This window comes from Hemicordylus capensis, chromosome 4 (genome assembly GCF_027244095.1).
Source record: "Hemicordylus capensis ecotype Gifberg chromosome 4, rHemCap1.1.pri, whole genome shotgun sequence".
Taxonomy (NCBI): Eukaryota; Metazoa; Chordata; class Lepidosauria; order Squamata; family Cordylidae; genus Hemicordylus; species Hemicordylus capensis.
In genome coordinates, this window is record NC_069660.1 from 114,108,720 (window position 1) to 114,120,837 (window position 12,118).

Consider the following 12,118-nt stretch of genomic DNA (forward strand, 5'->3'; position numbering starts at 1 on the left):
TCTTCTTCTTCTTCCCATTATCCATGTTTATGTCTACAAAATGTTCTGTGACTGGCACTTGATAGAAAAGCAAGTTGAGCTGTTGCCACTTGAATGATTTTCAGCAATTTAAGAGACAACTGCATCTTGACAAACATATTTTTATGCAGCAGATTAGGCAAGGAAAGCATTTGCAAACCTTGCAGGTCTATTATTTACTTACACCTAGGATCTCTGGGAGGTAGCATTAGAATTTTGCAAGCTCCCCCCTTTGCAATAATTGTAGTAATTTTCAGAGAGAAAAAGTTAAATATGAATGCTTTGTGAAAACAAGGTCTGGGGCATAGCATATTCTGCTCCCTCTGCTGAAGATGCTGAAGCTTGCCACAAGCTCACTAAGGATTGGGCTTCTTGCCACCTCACACCTTTTCCACTGGCAGGCTGAAAGATGTGTGCCTTAGGATGTGTCCTTTATGGTGTGCACCAGATCATCTCCTAAAGCACAGGACTTCAGGTGACTTTCAAGCACGAAGGAAGGAAGGCAGAAGCAAAGGCCACTAAATCAGTCAAGGTAGAGGCAGTGCAGGGATGTAGGAAGCTTCCCAGGGGGCGATGGACAAAGTACAGGCAGGGGGCCTCCATCGCATGCATTGCTTTTCATACTGGTTCTAGAAGTGCTTTGTAGAACTATCAGAGAAGATGATAAATTACATGGTCCCAAAATCGGGAAACAAGATTACAAGTTGAGAGCCTTTGCAGATGATGTTGTGCTGTTTTTAGAGAATCCAATGGACAAGACTGAAAGACTCTTGGATAAAATACAACATTTTGGACAGCTGGCTGGATTTTATATAAATAAGACCAAGACCAAGGTCTTGACTAAAAATATGGATCAGAAAACCAAGGACAGATTCTCTGAAATAAGTGAGTTGAAAGTAGAGAAGAAAGTTAAATACCTGGGGGTCTGGTTATCAAATAACAATTCCTTGTTGTTCACAAACAACTATGTTAAAATATGGAATTCAGTGAAAATTGATCTACAAAGATGGTCTAAAATGAATTTGTCTTTAATGGGAAGAATTTCAGTGGTGAAAATGAATGTCTTGCCTAAAATGTTATTTCTCTTTCAGATTATTCCCATAATTTACACTTTAACTTGTTTTAAGCAATGGCAGAAGGACTTAACTAAGTTTGTTTGGCAGGGGAAAAGACCAAGAATTAATTTTAAGAATTTAACAGATGCAAAGGAAAGAGGTGGAATTTGGTCAGAGATTGGTTTCAGTATCATCAGTTAAATGAGATATATAAGAAAGACTTGAAAGTTGGATTTGAGGATCAGATTTCAATTTTTGAGAAGGAATTATGTCAAAATGATGAAAAATTAGTTTCTAAAATGTATAAACTGTTGCTTCTGGAGGAGACAAGAGAGGAAGTGGTTAAAACGACTATGATAAAGTCGCTCAAGATGTGGGGCGTAATATAGAAATGGCAGCCTGGGAAAAGTTATGGAAAAATGATTTAAAATTCACTGCATGTTATGCTATAAAAGAAAACTATTATAAAATGATGTATAGATGGTACTTGACACACACAAAAAATGGCATTAATGTACAAAAATGTTTCAAACAAATGTTGGAAGTGTGGACATTCTGAAGGCACTTTTTTTCATATGTGGTGGACCTGTGGGAAGGCCAAGGCCTATTGGGATATGATATATAATGAGTTAAAGAAAATATTTAAAATGACATTTCCTAAGAAGCCAGAATCCTTTATGCTGGGAATAACACAAGGAGTAATCTCTACAAATAACTTAACATTCTTCATGTATGCTTCCATGGCGGCCAGAATAATATATGCACAGAAATGGAAGAGTAATGAATTGCCTTCAAAAGAAGATTGGCTGATAAAAATTTTGGCATATGTGGAGATGGCAAAACTTAGAATGTTTTAAAGAAGATTGGAAACTATTTTTGTTGTATCTAAAAAATTATTCTCCTACTATGGATCTTACAGCAGGATTTGGAATGTTTTTTAAAAAAATGCAGGTTGGGTAGATTAACTGTGTTTATAAGGGTCTAAATTTATGTTTTGAATTATTACTATAGCAAGGGTAAATTTTATAGCTGATGTTTCACGAAGAGAGGTGTGCGGGAAGTCCAGTTTCGTTTATTCGGTTTGTTATGACTTATAATAATATTATTGTTAAAATCAATAAAAATTGAATTTGAAAAAAAAAAGAAATGTGCATGCGCCCCAGAGCCCCAAGCCATGCCCCCTGCATCTAATGTCAGGTACAAGGGGTTGGGGCAATTAGCAAAGTGTGATGGGCCCTGCTTAGTCAGCAGCCACCGCCGAGCCCAGCAGGGCACATCTCCATCCCTCCCTCCGGAAGCCACCTTGACCACCTTGTCAGGGCAGCCAGTGTGAGTTCGCAAGCTCCCTCCCTGGCCTGCCTGCCTGCTGTATGCAGCCAGAATGGCTGTGGGTGCATGGGCAGGGCAGGGCACCCCCATCCTTTCCAGGGCGAGAGCAGCTGTCTTACATCTTCCCCCCATCCCTGTGGTGGAAGAAGGCATGTATGACAGCTGCTCTCACCCTGGGAAGGATGGGAGTGCCCTGCCCATGGACCCACAGCCATTCTGGTGGTGATGCCCCTGCCCTTACCTCGGGAAGGAGGATCCAGAAGTGGGAAGAGGAGAGAGGGAGAGCCTGAAGGCAAATGGAATTATCCTTAAGGAAAATGGAAAGGGATGGCAGAAGTGGGTGCCTGGATGAGGAGAAGGAGGAGGGGGAGTCACTGGGGAGAAAGGAACAAGGAGAGGGGCCCAGGCTCATGTAGCACTCAACTGAAAGGGCCCCCTGACTCTCCGGTCTTGGGGACATTTGTTCCCCCCACCCTTGTCCAATGGACACTAGGCCCATGAGGCAGAGATTAGGATGTGAATAAGGGTTAAGAAGATGGTTAGCAAGGTTTCAGTGGTGGTGACCTGCAAAGTGTATGCAATGTTATTTCTCTCTCTTTCTTTCTTTCTTTCTTTCTTTCTTTCTTTCTTTCTTTCTTTCTTTCTTTCTTTCTGCTTAGAAGCATTATAGACTTCGACACCTACGTGAAGTGTAAACTGGCTGCCCTGTTGGAACAAAACATAAAGGATTGAAGGGATGAATGGCACTGCCCACCCAGTGTCTGCTGAGTGCAGTGATTTTGCTCCGCCACCAGCCTTTGAAAAAAGCATGAGGTTATTTAATAGGTTGAGGGTTTGGGTGGGTGGAGCAAGATAGCCTACAGAGTTCTGTCCAGCCCAAACTAGAAGTCAGCATTTGTGAGGCATTTAAAATGGATATGTTACTGATCCTCTTGGCTGAGCAGCAGCAGGAGCAACAACAGACAAGGGTGGGTTTTACCTATCTCAGGGATTGCAATGTCTCCAGGTATAAAGATGCATGTCTTTTATTTGTCTATGAGCATCTCTGCCTTAACTGTTAGTCCAGTAATCAACTTTAATAGGATGGGAAGTAGCCATTTTGGTGCTCTTGCTAAGAAGCATTCCATACGTTATCTATAGGCGGGAGGATCTTCTCCCCAGCCAATTTGCTTTGACAGGTCTATTAGTTGGGTTCCTCATTAGAGAGGGACGTCCCACGTCCTGTTTTGATCTATTGTCTTTTTAACCTAAGGACATGCTACCAGCCTCAGCCTGTTGTTTAATGACCAATTTTTGCCAAAGAGCAAGGTGCAAAGTTCAAGGGAATGACAATTTCATAGTCCCATGCTGGGAATGCATCAAGAGGGGTGCTCCTTATCCTATCCCAAAACATGGCTCTCTGGCAACATCACTACATGAGCCAAACTGTTCTACCATTGAAAAGTTCTTACAGTCAGGGAATGCTTCCTAATGCCTAGTCTAAATCTCCCTCCTTGCAATTTCAACCCATTGGAACTCACTACAATCTTTTCTCTGGGTACTCTTCCACTGATCTGCAAACATCAACCCTACATCTAGCTATGATAGTGCTTTCTTTCTTTTTTCTACCCTACCAGGCTGCCATATACTAAATCAGGCCTTTGGTCTGGAAATGCCAGAGATGGAACCTGGGACTCTTTGCAAGCAAGCAATTGCTCGGCAACTGAGCTATGCATTCCCAAAAAACCAAAGCTAAAGCCACCCCACAAAAAAAAAATCATACTCCCCTGTATTTATGTATTCATTTAAATGTCCATTCTAAAAACTAGTGGGGGGCAACTTGGACTGGTTGGATGCTGGCAACCACCCCTCTGAGAACAGAACAAAGGGGCAAAATAAGCCTCAGAAGGGGGTAAGGGAAGATGCGGGTAATAAGACAATGCCATACATCACTTCATGTATGATGAAGTGATGTGACCACCACAACATTGTGGATGGGTTTGATGGCAGAACTATGAACACTTCATTGGCATACTGCAGATCAGGTTGTGTCCAGACTGGCTAACACTCCAGTTTCAGCTACTCCGTAGTTTGCTGGGACCTGAGCAGTAGGCGAATCCAACTTCACTTTGATTTGTTGGATCAGGAGACGGGAATTGCTTAGGAAGCAGTTCCAGCCTGCCATCTGGAGGTTTCTGGGTTTCAATCCTCCTCTTAATGTTGTTGTCCACTTGGTTTGGTAGACAGGAAAGGGATGTCCTTTTAGCTATCAGCCCTGTCTTCCTCAGCCCTAATATTTGCCTGAATAATTTGTAAAAGAGATGATGATGATCATGATGATGATGATGATGATTTTTATTATTATTTTATAAGACTTTTATACCGCCTCACCCAGATGGCTCTAGGTAGTTCACAAATATAAAAATGGTTTCTAAAACAAATACATAACTCATTAAAACAAAATTAAAGCCATTGCAAAATCATTTCAATACTCACTAAAGGTCAGGCTGAAAAGATATGTTTTTAGGGCTCTTTTAAAGGTTGCTAAAACTCCTAAGCCTCTAATAACCATAGGGAGTGCATTCCAGAGCCCAGGAAGCTACAGAGAAGGCCCTATCCCGAGTCATCACTAGGCAAGCTGCTGGCAACTGGAGAAAGCCCTCCCCTAATAACCTTGAAGTGTGGTGGGGATCATGCTAAAGAAGGCACTCTCCCAGGTAACCCAGTCCTAAGTTATTTAGGGCTTTAAAGGTAATTACTAGCACAGTATTTTTCCTGGATAAGCAGCCACTGCAGCAGTTTTAAAACAGGCATAATATGGTCTCTCTGAGGAACCCAGAGACCAATCTGGCTGCTGCATTTTTAACTAACTGAAGTTTCTGAACAACACACAAAAGCAGCCCCCTGTATAGCACATTGCAGTAGTCAAGCTGAGAAGTTACTAGCGAGTACACCACAGTTTTCCGATCATTATCTTCAAAGAACGGACGCAGCTGTCCTATCAGCTAAAGTTGATAGAAAGTGCTCTTGGTCATAGCCTCCACCAGATACACCAGGGTGAGGCCTGGGTCCAAAAGCACTCCCAAGCTACGTACCTGTTTCTTTAGGGGGAGTGCAACCCCATCCAGAACAGGAAGTTCTATCAAATCCCTCAAATTATGAACCCCCACCATTAATACCTCCATCTTTTTTGGATTCAGCTTCAATTTATTATCCATCCCATGACTGCCTGAAGGCAGGCATTTAGGGGAGCTATGCCATTTTCTGATGATGATGTCATGGAGAAATACATATGGGTGTCATCAGCATATAGATAACACCCTGCTCCAAATCCCCTGATGACCACATCCAGTCGTTTCATGTAGGTTTTAAAAAGCATTGGAGGTCAGGATGGAGTCCTGAGGGACATCATACAATAGCTCTTGTTTCACAAAGCAAATATCCCTGAGTAACAACATCTGAAATCTGCCTGAGAAATATAAATGGAACCACTGCAAAACAGTATCCCCTTGGATGATTCAGAAGGATACCATGGTTGATTCCATTGAAAACAGCTGAGAAATCCAAAAGAACCAGCAAAGTGACATTCACTCAGTCAATTCCTTGGTATAAATCATCCATCAGGCCAACCAAGGCTGTCTCAACCTCATAACCCACTCTAAAGCCAGTTTGAAATGCATCTAGATAATCAGTATCCTCCAAAACTACCTGTAGTTGATCAGCCATCACCCTCTCAATCACCTTGCCCAACCAAGGGAAGTTGGATACCGACCTATCATTATCCTTCATTGAGGGATCTACGGCAGGCTTCTTAAGTAAAAGTCTCACAATTGCCTCCTTCAGACATGAAGGCATCCTGCCCTCCCACAATTAGTCATTTATGATGTCAACTAGGCCATCTCCAGGAGCCTCCCTACTAGATGATATAAGCCATGATGGGCATGAATGCTGTGCACAGGTGATAGGCTGAACGTTTCCAAGAGGTTTGTCCGCATCCTCAGGAGTCACAATTTGAAAATTAACTAATCAAACAAGAGGAGCTACTGGACACCCCTGCCATTGACTCTGCAGTAATGGTCGAATCCAAGTCGGCCCGAATCCAGAGATTTTATCTGCAAAAAAAAGTTATTAAAGGTATCACAGCAGGATTATGAAGACTCCAAATTCAAATTCGGAGAGGAGGGGACCTGAGTCAATTCCCTCACAATTCTGAACAACTCCACTAGATGTGAACTTGCAGATGCAATATATGCAGAATGGAATTGCTTCTTTGCTGCACATATTCTCACAGTATAAGCCTTCAAATGGGCTTTGTGTCATATCTTGTCAGATTCACGTTGGGGGTTCTCCTCCACTTGTGCTCCAGTCTTCTCCCTTGCTGCTTCAGCTCCCATCGCTGTTCTCTATACCATGGGGCCAATTACAATGTGGAACGGAGAGGATGTTTAGGGCAATTGTGTCTACTGCCCAGGAAAGTTCCCTATTCCAGGTCTCCATCAGGATATCAACAGAATCACCAATAGAACCAATTATAAAACCTTTCAAGTCCTGTTGGAATCCTATGGGATCCAATAACCTTCTTGGGCAGACCATCCTAATAGGTCTTGTACCCCTGCAGAGGTGGGTTGCAGCCATGAAACCAACCTTAACCAGATGGTGGTCCATCCATGACAATGGAGATACTCTAAGAGTCCCTGTTATATTCTAGCTAGTAATCTTTTATGTTTGTTTGTTTGTTTGTTTGTTTATTTATTTATTTATCATATTTTTATACTGCCCAGAACTTGCGTCTCTGGGCAGTTTACAACAAAAATAACAGAAAAGTTAAAACATTAGTTAAAACAATGGCAACAGAGAAATTAAAACATTGGTTAAAATAAATGACAGCAAAAAGTTAAAACATTACAACAGTTTAAAACCCTAAAACAATATTTTAAAACAATGTCAAAACTATTAAAACAGTATTTAATTAAAAGCCTGGGTGAACAGATGTGTCTTTAAAGATTTTTTTAAAATTGTCAAATATGGGGAGGCTCTTATTTCATCAGGGAGCACGTTCCAAAGCTTTGGGGCAGTAGCAGAGAAGGCCCGTCCCCAAGCAGCCACCAGACAAGCTGGTGGCAGCTACAGATGGACCTCTCCTGATGATCTCAATGGGTGGTGGGGTTCATGACAAAGAAGATGTCCTCTTAAATCACAGCATGTTGTGTTGTTGAGAAATTTGTCCTAGTGGGGATCCTACAGAGAGTGTGGTGGGGAGGAGTGGGGTCAGGAAGGAGAAGGAGAAAATGGAGCTGTTGCTGAATAAACCTTTAGTTAAGCTACATAAGATTTCCGTGTGTGTATGAGGGAAGGAGCTATAAAACAGTCCCCACCCATGGAATACCACCATGATCTGAACAAAAAACCAAATTGAGGGTGTTACCAGTTGTATATGTTGGCCCTATGACCAGTTGGGATAGGCCCATAGTTGTCATGGCTTCTATGAACTCCTGAGCTGCACTAGACAAGCTATTCCCAAAGTGAACATTGCAGTCCCCCAACACCAAAAGCCTGGATAACTCCAACACTAGCTCCGTAACCAGCTCTGTCAGCTCAGTTTGGGATTCTGTTGGGCAGTAGGGTGCTTGATACACCAACAGAATTCCTAATCTATCCATAGTTCCCAGGCCAAATTATACACATTCAATATAGACCAGCTCTTTTGCAGGGTTTCTAGTAAGGGAGATGTTATTCCGATGGATCACAGTCACTCCCCACCCCCACCCACTTCTCTTGACCTGCTCCACAACCAAATACCCAGCAGGGAGAAGCTGAGCCCAAACTGGGCCACTAGTCTCCCCCAGCCAGGTCTCCTATATAAGCCAGGTCAGCTCCCTCCCTCACCCATGATCAAATCATGGATTATCTCCATCTTATTTTGAACCAATCTGGCATTGCTGAGGAGCATGGTCAGGTACTGTGGGTAGTTCCACTGAGGCCTGGGCACTGACAGGACCACCAGAAGGGGAAACAGCTGTTGAATTTCTGATGTACCATCCCCAATGTACCTTCCATCCTGCCAACACCAAATCTTCCATTCCCTACCACTACTGAAATTGTTGCATCTGACCCCACCCCCCAAGGCACCTCTTATGCCCTCATTTGTACCAGAGCCCAAGCATATGATCATAACCAGCCCAGCACCAACCAATAAAAGCGAAGGACTTTCTTGCTTTCTATGCTGATGGCTGTTTGCCTCCCCTCAAATCGCTGGAGAAAAAGCCATGCCACACACCTGTTGCTTCCTCCAGCAGGTGCAACACAATTCCAGTAAAGGGAGGCAGTAAAAGATTGGGCTGAGTTTCTAAGTGCTCAGTGGTGAGTGGGGGCTAAGCTAGGCTAGCCCCCACTCCCCCCGTGGCAGGTACAGTGTGGGTTGGAGGGTAGTTAGGCACAGCTGGTTGGCGAGCACCCTAAGGCACATGGTTTTTGTGTGAAGAGGAGTTCCAGCCATTTCCTAGAGGAATTCACAGCTCAGGGTAATTGGCCTGGGGATTCTCTTGGCATTAGGGCATCATCAACCTTAAAGGCTGTGCAGCTTGAGAGAGTGATGCTTCTTGCTGACACATTGACTCTATATGGGTAGGTGAAGAACAGTGGTCAGCTTTAGGGTCATGAGGCTGCTTCGAGCTAGGGTGTAATAGCCTGACAAGAGTTAGATATAGGGAAGGTATCTTGGCTCAGAAGCTATTAGTATCTGCACTGTAGGGGGTAGAGAGCCCATTCCTGCCACAATATTAATTGGATTTGAATTAATAAAGTTGTGGCCCGAACCTCCAAGAAATATTGTCTCGTATCTTTGTTGGTGTGCGGGCATTTTCTATGTTCTACTTCATTTATTGGGCAGGACACAGAGGACATTGGAAGAAACTGCCTAGAAGAGAGTGACTGTCAGGAACAGGAGAACTGGAAAGCATTCTGAACTACTGGCTAGAATGAAGAAATCTCTCAGTATCTTTGAAATGAAAGTGGTCTGCCTCCCAATGAAGGACAGCTACAGTTATGTGAAGGCGCTCAACCCTTTAAGGACAGAGATAACTCAAGGACTGCCTGCAGGAAAAAGATGTGGTTGGTGACTCCCTGCTGAAAGGTACAGTGGCCAACTGGACCTGTCTGTGTGTGTGTGTGTGTGTGTGTGTGTGTGTGTGCGCGTGTGTGCGCCGTTTCATGATGCAGGATCCAGGATGTGATGAACAAGTTGGTGTCCATGTGGTTGTAGTTGGTAACTCCATATTGAGAGGTTCAGAGGTATCTGTGTGTCAGCTGGATCTGTTAACTTGTGGTCTTTGCTCCCTTCCTGATGCATGGTTCTAGGATGTGATGGAAAATTTGCCAACGCCTTTCAAGCCCACTGATTATTATCCCTTCTTGCTTATTCACATGAGGATGAACAACACTGCTAAGCACAGCTATGCAAGTACTGCATCTGATTACAATGCTCTGGGAAAGAAAGAGGACTATTAGGCTTAGGCAGTGTTCTTGTTGATGCTTTTTGTAAAAAGTAGAAGACTTCCAAGACAAGAATGGAGTAATGAGTACAGGTAATGAGTACAGGTAATGAGTACAGGTAATGAGTACAGGTAATGAGTACAGATTGTGTAATTCAGTAGCGACATGCAAAGTTCTTCGCTTTGGAGAAAAGAATCAAATGCATAGTATGTGCATAGAGTATATAAAAAGAAATGAATGATTGCCGTCAATCACAAGCTGAATATGAATCCTCAGTGTGATACAGCTGCAAAAAATGCTAGTGCAATAATAAATAATCATTCCACTTATTCTACACTAATAAGATGTTATCTAGAGTACCATGTCCAGGTCTGGGAACTGCACTTTAAGATGAAGGCAAATTGGAAAGGGTTCAGAAGACAGTCAGGGTCTGGACAAACCATATGAGATAGTAGGCCTGTGCAAAGTCAGATTGGTAAAATCTGTAAAACCAATTATACCAACATTGGACCAAGTCCAGCCAGCACTGTTCAAATGAGGAAAAAAAATGAAGCTCTTAAATGTTTCAATGTGGTCAAGGTGTGTGTGTGTGTGTGTGTGTGTGTGTGTGTGTGTGTGTGAGAGAGAGAGAGAGAGAGAGAGAGAGAGAGAGAGAGAGAGAGAACAACTCTAGGGTAGAAACCCCATCTTGTGACCATCTGCCCACCTTCCTGTGCATATTTATGTCTTTAAGAACTTGAAAAAAAATTAGTCTGCTTTCCATTCACAAAGCAGCAACTGCCAGCTGATTTCCAGGTTTCCCATGCAATTCTCTAATGTAGGGATTCTCAACGTGTGGGTCCCCAGATGTAATTGGACTTCAACTCCCATAATTCCCAACCAAAGGCCACTGGGGCAGGGGATTATGGGAGCTGAAGTCCAATAACATCTAGGGACCCACATGTTGAGAAACCCTTCTCTAATGTTACATTGCTTCCCCTTGGATTCTCTGTACTTACATCACTTCCCCTGTGACTTTCTGGTGCTGTGTTACTTTTAAAAGTCCACTGTTGGTTTAAAAATTTCCCCCAGTTGTCCCAACTGCAGCTCTGATCCCATCTCTGACCACAACCCCAAATCTGACACCAAATCCAACTCTGACAGTTGGATCTAAAGGATCCCAAATCAACATTTGCAGGGTCGGAAAAGGTTGGGTCAGACCCAACTCTGACTTTTAGGTCTGTGCACAGTTCCATGAGATAGCCCTGTGTAGAAACAAGCCCTAGGCAGAAAGGTTAAAAGAAACTTTCAACCAATGTTTAGCCTGAAGAAAAGAAGGCTGGGGTTGGGGTGGCATGATAGCAATCTTGTTCTTTGCTGCCCCCAAAGGCAGGAATAGATCTAGTGCACCTAAGTTACAAGAGGAGAGATTTCAGATGAACTTTAAAATAAACCAGTCTTCAATATGCACACTCTCTCTATGACAATGGAACCAATTACTGGGGGTATAGGAAAATCTCTCACTAGAGATCTTCAATGAGACTGGACAGCTATTTGTTGGGGATGCTCTAGGTCGGATATTGTTACCAAAACTGCCCCAAGGTGCTGGCTAGACACCTCAACTATGCTTTTGGCTGGAAGTGGGGAAATTAGCTTGGGTTGGGGAACAGTTGGCTCCAGTATCAATTTAAGCAAGTTTGGTGTATTTGGAAAAGATGAGAAGATATAGGTGCAGGGTTTTTTAAAGAATTAAAATGGGGATTACAGAATGCAAAAGGTTAGTTAGGCAAGACAATTCAATACTTTTGCTAAAGTACTAAATGAGAGTCTTGGTAGAGGCTTATAATAATTTGGCTAGAGTGCCAAATCAGAGCCTGCTTAGAGGCTTTGCAGTGCAAAGTGCCTGGAGAGCATGGGAGGAAAAGCAGAAAGAGAAGTGGATGGGATCTTAGAGAGAGGTGAGAAGTTAGTTATTACTGGTCCTTCCTGGATGTGCTTGGTGCATGATGGCTGGGCACTTGGACCTCCTTCTTGAGCAAAGTGTGGGGTAGAAGCCGGGAGAAAGAGCGAGGGGGCAGCAGCAACCACAGCTCACTTATCGGAATCTGTAGAGGCCAAGTGGAACCTGAACCAAGTCCTCCAGAATCTGAAGTCATTGTGGCCTGGCTGGTGTATTTCTATCCAAAAACATGCCCGGAGGCAAAGGTTGTTATTTACCGAACAATTCTCCCTCCCTATAGGGTGGGGAAATCTGTGCAAGGCAGAAG

At 43.3% G+C, this 12,118-nt stretch overlaps 1 long non-coding RNA gene across 1 annotated transcript in view; it reads right to left on the bottom strand.

The window, feature by feature from the left end:
• The window catches only part of LOC128325389 (uncharacterized), a 28,706-nt gene that overhangs the window by 629 nt on the left and 15,959 nt on the right, over positions 1 to 12,118 (bottom strand). The window contains exon 3 of the long non-coding RNA XR_008307417.1: positions 2,967 to 3,107. This is a non-coding gene — a long non-coding RNA (uncharacterized LOC128325389). The remainder of the gene's footprint in view (positions 1 to 2,966; positions 3,108 to 12,118) is intronic.